Genomic DNA, 12,447 nt, shown 5'->3' on the forward strand with positions numbered 1-12,447 from the left:
TATATAGTTATTACAAGGTCAGTGATAAAAGAAATAAGGATAGGATTGGACCACTCAGAAAAGATGGTGTAGTAGTGGATCAAAATGAAGACATAGTAGAATTATTGAATGAACAATTTTCTTCAGTATTTACTAGGAAAGAATAGGAAATCCTGTTACAAACAGTGCGACGAGTAGTTTAAGAGCTTTAGAAAATATTGATATAAAACCGGGAATTGTTAGGAAATTTATTCTTGAACTAGACGATAGGAAAGCTAGTGGTCCTGATGAGCTACATGCCAGAGTACTTAGGGAGGGTGTAGACAGTATTTCTGAAGCACTTAAGTTAATCTTTGAAAGATCACTTAGGTTTGCTGAGATACCACAGGACTGGAAGTTAGCTAATGTTACTCCAATATTTAAAAAAGGTAGGAAGGATGATGCGAATAATTATAGACCGATCAGTTTAACTAGTATAGTATGTAAGATCCTAGAGAAAATCATTAAAGGTAGTATTTGGGAGCATTTAAATGAGAATAGATTAATTAGAGATACCCAACATGGCTTTAGATCAGGAGGTCCTGTCTTACAAATTTGCTCGATATCTTAGAATATATTACCAAGGAGTTAGATGATGGAAATAGCATAGATGTTATATATCTAGATTTTAGCAAGGTGTTTGATAAGGTACCGCATAGGAGGCTAGTGTACAAATTGAGACTACATGGGATAGGGGGTAGGTTAGTTGATTGGATTAGTGAATGGCTTTCTGATAGGAAACAGAGAGTAGTATTAAATGGGGCAATGTCTGAGTGGAAGGAAGTGGTTAGTGGGGTACCCCAAGGATCAGTGCTAGGACCTCTTCTTTTCTTGGTGTACATTAACGATTTAGATATAGGAATTAGTAGCAAAGTATCAAAGTTTGCAGATGATACTAAGATAGCATGTGCAGTACAGGGTGAAAAGGACAATTACAGAATACAACGAGACCTGGACAGGCTGATAGCATGGGCAGACAGGTGGCAGATGGAGTTTAATTCTAAAAAGTGTCAGGTTATGCATTTAGGTAAAGACAACACAAACTTTAACTATGAGATGGAGGGATGTTGGCTAGAGGCAGTAGAGGAAGGAAAGGATTTAGGAGTAGTGATAGACAGGACTATGAAATTTTCAAAGCAATGTTTAGAAGCAAGAAATAGGGCAAATAGGATCCTGGGTTTTATAAATAGAAATGTTAGTTATAAAAGTAAGGAAGTGGTGCGTAGCTTATATAATTCCTATGTTAGGCCCCATTTAGAGTATTGCATACAGGCCTGGTCACCCCACTATAGGCAGGATATCAACATGTTAGAAGCAGTTCAGAGAAGAGCAACTAGGATGATACCAGCTTTGAAGTGCCTGGAGTATAGAGATAGATTAAAGGAATTAAACATGTTTTCATTTGAGAGGAGATGTATAAGAGGGGATATGATAGAGTTATTTAAAATGTTCTCAGATACAAACTACATAGATGTGAGATCTTTCTTTACCTTAGAGGAGGAAGTAGGACTAGAAATCATGGCAGGAAGATTAGAAAGCAAGGCTGCAGGTTAGATATAAGAAAATATTTCTTTAGTCATAGGGTGGTAGACTTCTGGAATGCATTGCCAGAGACGGTTGTAAATAGCACTAGTTTGACAATGTTTAAAAACAGATTAGATAAGCACTTAAATTTATTAGATTTATAATTATGTATAGCGCTGCATGATAGTTTTTATAAGAAATTTACTATAGTTAAACAAGACATGATCCCCATGTATGGGGATTACAGATTGTAGAGGAATTCGCTGCAGGACTTAGCCCTGTTAATGGGCCAAATATTTAGAATTAGTATATAATGTATTGTGTACTTGTAAGTGTATCTTTAAGTACTGATGACGAGGTCGCTGTGCGACTGATACAGGATAACCTAGATGGGCCCTGGTGGCCCTTTGTTATCCTATTATTTATGTTATGTTAGGTTATGTTATGGTTGATCGTTCGCAAAAGGTCCTCCTCCACTTGGCCATGCATGTTCCACATACTATGAGGGAACATAGGGTTACAGCGACCATTGCAACGTTGGGGATGACTGATGTAGGTATCCTCGAAGTAGTTGAAGATTGGCTCCAACTTATCAAGGGTGGTGTCCTGTAGGGACTCAAATGCGTTTTCCACATTGGCAAGTGGGAAAAACGCAATGGCAGCTATCACTTGGGCTTGGAGCTCGACGTCACAGTTCATCTGGTATTGAACCTGTAGGCCTTCGCTTTGGATCATCCGGAGGATGTTCTGCCGTAGGTGGTAAAAACATCCGTTGATGGTAGCTGTTGGAAAGGCATCGGTAGCCAATTGCAATGTGGCACGCTTGAAGTCAATCATGATTATGTTTGGCTTCATGTTGGGACGCAGAGTTTTGACTTGGGTAAAGAGACGGTTATACACTTCTCGTGATTTATTTGGCAGCAGGGCAGAGACAGGGCACGAAAAAACCACCTGGACCTAGGGCATGGATTGTGTACAGTTGAAAAAACAATTCTGGGACAATTTTGAATATGCCATCCATGTATATATGCTCTGCATTTGAAAGAATGTCCAAGGTTCATGTAGTAGCAAACATGATTATTCTGTTGACGTCATCAGCACCACTGTCATGCTGCAAGAATTGTTCACCAGCAGAGGTGTGTTGGTTCTGAGGGGGGGGGTGTGGTAAAGGCTGGGGGGTTAAATACCACGTGGGAGGGGAGAATCACTGGAGGGGGGTAAAGGCCAGGGGTAATCATCGGGGGTGGGTAATCATCAGGGGCCGTATTTATAAAACTATGATTCGACATAAGGGAAACATAAGTCCACAAGATGGCGGACACCATGACTTACGTGAAACATAAGCCTTATGTCTCACGTTAGCTCATCATAAACTCGCGGTCCTGTTATGTTTGGCTAGGAGCAAGAACAGCATCGCTATGTTGAATCATAAGAGTCAACATGGCGGAGGCAGTTGGACAGCGACAACGCCACTTGAGAAGTTTTCGTGATCGTAGAGATGTGTTGGCTGAACTAAGTGACTCAGAACTGATACTAGGTATCAGTTAGAGCGTGCAGCCAAGATATATGGGGCTGACATGCAAGGATTCCTAGGGAAAGTGAACTCTAGCAGGTGTGTGAGAGGGAGACAGTGACAGCTGGATGCCGCCTTGAGGGGGGACAGTGGTTACTCCAGTAAAAAGTGGCTTCTGACATTATATCTTCGACCTCTGCCTGGCCCACACTCCAACTACAATAGGTAAGTTTTGCAACATTAATATTTTTCATATTAGACTGTTTCATTCATTCCATATTGCACATATACTATTCATTTTAGTGGGTTAGATTAGGGTGCTATTACATCTCATGGCATAAAGAAAAAGTTCTCAGCAAACTACTTGGTCACATTATAATACAGTGGTACTGGAAATTGTTAGCTCCTAAGACATTAGTTTTACCAAATTTATCATTAAGGTAAATCAGGTTAGGTTTAGTTAAGTTGGTTTCGATTAGGGAAGTATATAGTTGGTTTGATTAGATTTAGTTCATTGTTAAGGTAGATTTAATTATGCTTAGTTTGGTTACATTAGGTTTAATTTATTTTCATACCAAACTTGTCATCAATGCTAAGTAAGGTTTAGTTAATTTCCTATCAATTTGTTAAGATGGGTTAGGTTAGTTTTAGCTAAGTTAGGTATAGCCAAGTTAGGTTTATTTATTCATTTTTTTTTATTGTCATGTGTGAGAATTTTTATTTTGATAATTTTGATGTGCCTTGAATGAATCTAGTAACCATTTTCATTGCAAATCAATGTTTTACATGTTTGGGGTGATTAAGAAAATAGAAAAAAGATTTTCCTCCCCCCAAAAAAGTAGTTTCATTACAAAATGTTAGATAGGTGCACCTATATATATATATATATATATATATATATATATATATATATATATATATATATATATATATATATATATATATATATTATTTTACTTGTTATTTTTATTTATTAACTTTCTTTCAGAGATGGTGTTCAACCTCTACAACCCGTTGCTGCATTATCCACCAAGACGGTGGATGTCTCAGCACCAGCAGGAGGTTCAGCTGTGTTAGGCGTTGGAAGTGCTGCGGTAGCATTTCCATCTGTACTGTTACTGTTAGTTAAACCATCACAAGCATATTTATTGCAGATCCATCTCACTATCTATATAAGAGGTAAACAATACTCTCAAGGAGGAAGTATCCAAGACAAGGCACCCTTCCCTCTTCCTGCCCCCATACTCCTCATACACAGTGTAGAGAGCCAGCACTCAAGTGGGCCTTTTCTTTTAATCTCTCTTTTTTTTTTGCCCTTGGCTGGCTGTCTTCCCTACGTAAAGAAAAAGTGTATATGGTGTGTGTGTGGTTGCCTCATTTTTGCTGTCTTCCTCCTGGAGGAGGGTGTTGGCTTTGTCTATACATAGACAGATAGTTAATGTCCCTGCACTTCAGTTTTAAAGATATTTTGTATGCTCTTATTGATATTTTCAGCAGTAGGGTAATGTGCTGTTATTGTGCTGCAGACAGGTACTGAGTGCACTTGTCATTAAGTCACATTCATGTGTGGATGCATTTCTTGTGAGCTGCCATTTCCAACCATATACACACCTTCCATAATTGAATATCATCAGAAGTTCTTCAAATCAATAAGACCCATCAATTTGATTAGATTAAGTTATTGAAGTTATACTCTGTTAGTTTAGGGTTAAAGTTAGTTATGTGTAAGCTGGCAGAAGTTGTCCTTTACACCTGGAAGCATTAAATACAATAAATGGATAGTTTGTTGCCTGTGTTTCTCCAAACCTAAGCAGGGTGTTTATAAAGGAAAGCAAGTGGGCATTACTGAGTGTTGGAGGAGAGTGAATGTGAGGTATAGGAGGGTATGAAAGAAGTGGTGTGGTGTGTGGCAAATGAGAAAAGCAAAGGAGTGGAAAAAAAGGGTGTGTTCTCTTAATGTTACCTAGGATGTGGGAGGATATAGATATAAGGGTGGAATGGTTAATACCTTTCAAAACCAAGATGATCCATATGTGTATGGAATGATTTACTCACTCAAATTCTTGTTTATGTCATCAAGGGGCTTGGGAGATGGACTGCCTCCTACATCAAATAGACCCATTAGTAAAGTGACCACTAATATTCAATGCTTCACTACAAGCTTTTATAAAGCATAGCAATGTAGGCTTTCCTATCCAAAAATGGGGGGGGGAAATAATACCTTGCAGGCTTAGTTTATTAATTAACACTGCTGCCTTATTGTGCTTGCCTAAAAGTCTCTTTTACTTAAGTACCTTAAATAGGCTTGTGCAAGAAAAGCCAGTTTTACAAGTGCACATTACAAGTGCCATTACAGATTGTTACACCTTATCATTGTGAATATTTCTACCCCTAGACACACCTTCGATGCTTGAATATCAACACTGGAAATTATTCTTCAAATCAGTGTATCTTAAGTGATATTGTTAGTTTAGGATAAGTTAGGTCATTGGAAATTATTCTTCAAATCAATGTATCTTAAGTGACATTGTTAGTTTAGGATAAGTTGGGTCACTTAAGGTTGCTAGGTTGAAGTTAATGAAAATTACTTGCTGACACAACAGTTGCTGCTTCGTTTCCTCATCTGTGGTGAGTACATTCATCATGTCAGTAACAACCAACAACAAAATGAAGTAGCAGTATATGCGACTACACGTGCGTGGGTCATATGCTGTTTGTTTACATCAGGTGAAGTGGAGCCCGTGGACAGAGACACTATTATTGATTATGTTCGCCTTCAAATATACCTAAATTTCATATATTGTTAACCTTATTAATACAAAAATGCCTCAGACATGTTTATTTGTTCAAATCATCGTAACTGGATTAGTTTCAGTCCATAAGCTTCACCATTATGTTGCAGTTGGCATCCCTGCGCTAAGTTGAGCTAATGATGAGGGGTTACTGATAGTGGTGCAGTTGGCATCCCTGCGCTAAGTCGAGCTAATGGTGAGGGGTTACCGAGCCATAACTTTGCCACCTATGTCTCATCATAGCTATGATCGCTTATGTCATGACTTATGTCTCGCTAACGAAAGTTTTATAAATACGGGCCCAGGGGGGAAATGGCCTGCTTCGAGAAGGGATAGAACGTGGAAGATATGGAGAAAAGACAAACGTCTAAGGAAGTGGCAAGACTACATCAGAGAAAAGAATAACTATGTTAAAATATGACGAGAAGAACAGAAAAACTACAAGAAAAACATAATAGAAAAATGCAAGGATCAGACAAAGATCTTTTATAGATATATAAACTGAAAGTTAAAAAACAAACACGAGATACAGAAACTAGTTTATGAAAATAATTATTACAGTGATGAATTTGAAATGGCTGAAATAATGAAACTGCACTTTCAAGAAGTTTTTACAAAAGAAAAAAACATTAATTATGAAGAACTAGGAAATAAATCTCCTGTGATGAGACATCGTTATTTTGGAGCAATAATGATACAACTAAGAATTTCGGAGCAAGAAATAATGATACAACTAAGAAATTTAGATGTAAGAAAACCACATGGTCCAGATGGAATTGCAAATTAGATATTGAGAGAGTGTAGAGAAGAACTGGCAAATAAGGTCTACAATATAATAAAATGTTCTACTGAAAAGGAAAAAGTACCAGAAGACTGGAAAAAAGCCAATATTGTGCCAATATTTAAAGGAGGAAATAAGGAGAACCCAGCAAATTACAGGCCAGTGTCTCTAACAAGTACAATAGCTAAAATATGTGAATGTGTGATCAAAGAAAGATGGACCAAACATTTGGAAAAAAATATAATTAATGAAAGACAATTTGGCTTTACAAAAGGAAGATCATGTGTAACATACCTTATATGCTTTTACTCTAGAGTCATAGACATAACACAGGAAAGAGATGGATGGGTTGACAGTGTATATTTTTAATTAAAAAAAGCATTTGATAAAGTTCCACACGGAAAATTAATAAGAAAACTGGAAGATATAGGGGGAATAAAAAGAAAATTGCTGGAATGGATGAAGGATTTCCTAACTGGAAGAACTATGAGTGACAATTAGAGATAAGGAGTCCACCTGGAAGAAAGTTATAAGTGGGCTTCCACAAGGTTATGTTTGCAATATACATAAATGACATGGACAAAGGAGTAGAAAGCTATATGAGTTTCTTTGCAGATGACGCAAAACTTTCGAAGAAAGTTGGGTCGTACGATAATGGTAGAACTCTACAGCAGGACTTAGATAGACTATGGGAATGGAGTAAAAGATGGGAGATAGAATTCGACATTAAGAAATGTAGCATAATGGAAATTGGGAAGAGCAAAAATAGGATAACAAGACAATATAAACATGGAGAAGAGAAGATTAAGAAGGTGGAAAGTGAAAAGAACCTGGGAGTTCTCATAACAAAAGAAATGTCCCCCAATAAACATATAAATAAAATTGTTGGTGAGACCTACAACTTACTGAGAAATATTAGAATTGCATTCTCATATACATTATTGATGAAGATATGATGAAAAAGTTATTGGTATCCCTGATCAGACCACGACTGGAGTATGCAGCAGTACTGTGGTCACCTAACACAATGAAAAATATCAGGAAAATTGAAAGGATACAAAGAGCGGCCACCAAACTGGCCCCAACCTTGTCGGCTCTTACATATGAAAAGAGACTGGAGAGACTGGAATTACCAACACTGGAGCAGAGAAGAGAAAGAGGCGACTTGTTGACCATCTACAGAATAATTAATAATATGGAGCTTCCTGATAGGATCGACCTGCTGAAGAGGGCCAGAAGGGACACAAGAGGACATGGACTAAAACTCACAAAAGACAACTACACAAGAGACTTCAAGAAAAACAGCTTCCCCCATAGAGTGATAGATATATGGAACGGACTGGACAGAAAGGTGGTGTGTGCAAAGTCTATACACAACTTTAAGAGAAAATTAGACACTGTGAGATACAGAGACGGAACAACACGAGCATAGGCTCCCCTCCCGTAAAATACAACTAAGTAAATATAACTAGGTAAACACACACACACATGTGTGTAACAAATTTATTGAGTTTCTGCTCTAGAATAGTTGATAAAGTACAAGAGAGAGAGGGATGCATTGACTGTATTTATTTAGATTTAAAAAAGGCATTTCATAAAGTGCCACATGAAAGATTACGGTGGAAGTTAGAGGAGAAGGGTGGCTTAAAAGGAAGCACATTGAGATGGATGGAAAATTACTTGAGGGGGAGAGAAATAAGGACGGTAGTTAAAGATATGAAGTCTAATTGGAGAGCAGTAGACAGCGGAGTGCCGCAGGGGTCAGTATTGGCGCCAATACTTTTTCTTATATATATAAACGACATGCCAGAGGGAGTGAACAGCTACATAAATCTGTTTGCGGACAATGCGAAACTGTGCAGAGTCATAAAACAAAAAGAGGATTGTGAAATACTGCAGGAAGACTTAAACAAGATCTGGAAATGGAGTAAAAAATGGGAGATGGAATTCAATGTGGACAAAAGCCATGTCATGGAAATGGGAAAAAGTGAAAGACGACCAGTGGGAATCTATAAGATAGGAGATGGAGTAGAACTAGAAAAGTAAAAAAGGAAAAGGACTTGGGAGTGATGATGGAAGAAAACAATCAACTAGTAAGCCATATTGATAGAATTTTCAGAGACATAATTTACTAAGGAATATTGGATTAGCATTTCACTACATGGACAAAGAAATGATGAAGAAATTGATAAGTACTATAATAAGACCCAGATTGGAATATGCAGGAGTTGTGTGGATCCCCCATAAAAAGAAACACTTAAGGAAATTGGAGAGACTACAAAAAATGGCTACAAGAATGGTTCCAGAAGTTAAAGGGATGACATATGAGGAGAGACTAAAGGCTATGGATCTACCAACCCTGGAACAGAGAAGAGAGAGAGGGGATCTGATACAAGTTTATAAATTAATTAACAGAATGGATCAAGTGGATAATGAGAAACTAATCCTGAGAGAAGAATATGACATTAGAAGCACAAGATCGCATAGTAAGAAACTGAGGAAGGGAAGATGTCTGAAAGATGTTAAAAAATATAGTTTCCGCAAAGATGTGTTGAGACTTGGAACAGTTTGAGTGAGGAAGTGGTGTCAGCAACGAGTGTGCATAGTTTTAAAGAAAAACTGTATATGTGTAAATATGGAGACGGGGCCACACGAGCATAAAGCCCAGGCCCTGTAAAACTACAACTAGGTAAAACTAGGTAAATACACAGCAACCACGGACTGTACTGGATGTGTCCACCGGCGCTCTATGAATTAGTTGAAGACAATGAGTTTTCAGCACTGCCCAACAATTACCTTTGTGATTTTGTGCAGGGCTCAAGCAAGGGTTATTGTCTGAGAGATCTCTTGTCCAGTGAGTGTGTTTTATGAGAATTTGTGGGGAGGGAGTGATGGCCTCGTAATGAAGTGGTGATCAGCTGATAAGTAAACAAACATGGAACGGGTAATAGAAAGGGAGAGAACACCAGAATGAGGCTCTTTTCATGGATTTATGATACACCAGCAGAAATAAGGAACATAATAAACATAGAGGAAAAGTTGGATCGCATTTTAAAAGACAACAACATATTCCGCAAAGAAGTATAGACCTTAACCAAGGAAAACAGCAGTTTGTTGAAGGAAAAGATGGATCTGGAAAGTAAGTATGCAATCTTAGGCAAGCAGTGTGTGGAGTTACGAAAGAGAATTACAGAGATGGAAAGAAAGTTCTGTGAGGGGGAAAAATGGGGGAAGCAAGTCTGCATTTCTCTGATTGATTCGAGGTTTGAGGAGGCGAAAAAAAATAATGAGGAGGTGCACACCAAGTTGTACAATACAACTAGGTAAATACAAAATCAAGATAATACGAGACAGACATCCACATTGTGTTCTGTTCTGATATTACTCCAAACCAACAAGAATATCTTTTGCCTAGAGTGTTAGCTAAAGGTAAGAGCTATGTTTTAAAGCTGTTCTGTCTATGTAGCAAGGATAAAATGTCAATAACATGGAAAAAAGAGCAAGAAACAAAGTGAGATCATAAATAGATGAAGGTGAGGAGTGATTATTTACTCTCCCCAGTAGATTTGATTTTCCTAGACATGATTTCTCAGGCTTCAGACTGGAGGACAGTTTTGATGACCGAAACACCAGAGAAAGTCTACTGAGGAGGAGGGTCATACACCTGGAGTACCTAGTGAAAGAACTAATAGCTAGGTTAAAAATCGTGGAAAAGGATAATGAGATCATGAAGGCATTTATAGAAGTGAAGAAGAAAAACTATGATGACCTGAAGAACAGTCTGTGCAAGTGAAAAGGAAAATAGAAGATAGTGAAGATCAAGTAAGGGAAACAAGTGAAATGCAAAATTGTTGGAAGATGGACCAGGATCAACACAAAGTTAATTTTAAAAAGATTATAGAAAATTGACCAAGGAAAGGGAAGAGGAGGTTGCCAAAATGGTAGTAAAGGTAATTAGGGAAAAGGAAGATTTGGTCAGGGATACTGTGGAAAAGAAAAAGTATGTTGTTATCTTTGGATTAAAGGAAAAGTTATGCCAATTAGATACACAAAAGAGAAGCATATGAGAAAAAAGCAGGCTGAGAGAGTAGTGAGGGAGGTGAAGGATGATGAAGAAGGCAGCAAGGGATTGAGTGAAGAAACTGAAGAAGTCTAAAGACTAGGGAAATACGAGGAGGGAAAAACACATCCGTTAAAAATTAAAATATGATCGCAAGGAAGCACTGAGGAAATCCTGGTAGGCTCATGGAGGCTGGAAAGGAAAGAGGTGTCTAAAAAATGTATAGTTGAAATGCGATCTAAATGAAGAGAAAAGAGCTAAACTCAGGCAACTATAGGAAACAGCCAAAGGATAAAACTTAAACAGAACAGCAGAAGAGAGGATGAGCTACTGGAAGGTCAAAGACATGAGACTGAGGAAGTGCTACACAAGAAAGGAGAACAAAAGGGAAATAAGTATAACTGTAGAAAAGGAAGAGTATCAAAAGTTGCATACACAAACATAAATGGCATTTTAAAGGCAAAAATAGAGTTGAATGATTATTTAAGAGAAAAAAAATTGTGGGATTAACTGAGACAAAATTGTATGAAAGTCTTGAAGCATTGGATATTGGGTATTTTTTTTCTCTTTTTCTTTTGTGGCCTATAGTGCCTGTAGATTTTACTTGAAGAGTACGGGAAGTGCTGTTCAGCACCATTAGTGGTGCTGGCAATTTTATTTATAGTGGTACCCATATTAGGGTCCACATCACCATCCAAGTGCATCTTTGGTGTAACCACCTAGAACCTGTGTATCATGGTGACATATAGGTAACTTTAAACCATTCAGCAAATGGCAAAGTTTCAAGGCAGTATGTGGTGGGATTTGAACCTACACATGGATGTCTGCCCGATCCCACGCTCACTAACTTATCCACTATGCCACTGCCTCCCTGAATAAATGCAATATTTGGAAGAAGAATAGAGAAACAAAAAAAGGAGGATGAATACGTTACTTGTAAAGAAAGAGCTACAGGTGGATGAAATAACTTATGGAGAAGGGAGTGCTGAAGTGCTGAAAGCATGAGTAAGAATTCAAGGAGAAAGTAAAAAGGAACTTTGCTTTTATGTCCCACCCTGAAAAAACTCATGGGGAAATGAAGAATGCAGGAACATATTTAAAGATACCAAAAAATGTTTACAGAGGCTAACTGAAAAGAGTAGAAACATAATAGTGATGGATGACTTTAATTGCAAGGAACTGTGGGAAGACCTGTCAACTGAGGGAGGAGAAACATATTGGGGACAAACACTATTGAATATAACCAAACTCAGTGGGTGAGGGAAAGCACAAGGTTTACAGCAAATGAAGAACCATCATGATTAGACTTAGTGTTTACTAAAGAACCAGAGACACTAGAATACTTGGAAAACAAGAATCCACTTAGTAAAAGTGATCATGTATTGTTTGAATTCAGGCTGAAAGAAGGACTGGAAGAAATTAGGAACAAAGACTATAAAACTTGAAGGTACAATTACAATAAAACTAACTTTGGAGAATTAAGAAAATACTTTGAATAAGCAGACTGGACTGAATTTTATATATCAGAAAAAATTGAAAAGACAAGTTTAATATTTTAATGAAGAGGTATAATGAAGGAATAATGAAACATGTGCCAATCAAGAAAAAAGACAAGCCTAGACACAAGGAGTGGTTTAACAAAAAAAATATGAGTTAAGAGAAAAAGCCTGGAATAGATAGAGAAGAAAAAGAAGACAAAATCATTGGTTAGACTACAGAGGATCCATTACAGTAAAGACCAGTGTCACTGACCAGTGTA

At 37.6% G+C, this 12,447-nt stretch overlaps 1 protein-coding gene across 10 annotated transcripts in view; it reads right to left on the bottom strand.

The window, feature by feature from the left end:
- LOC123500132 (E3 ubiquitin-protein ligase RNF185-like) overlaps positions 1 to 12,447 on the bottom strand; it is a 237,748-nt gene that overhangs the window by 55,982 nt on the left and 169,319 nt on the right. The gene's annotated exons all lie outside the window — the stretch shown is intronic.

This window comes from Portunus trituberculatus, chromosome 50 (assembly GCF_017591435.1).
Source record: "Portunus trituberculatus isolate SZX2019 chromosome 50, ASM1759143v1, whole genome shotgun sequence".
NCBI classification, from domain to species: domain Eukaryota; kingdom Metazoa; phylum Arthropoda; class Malacostraca; order Decapoda; family Portunidae; genus Portunus; species Portunus trituberculatus.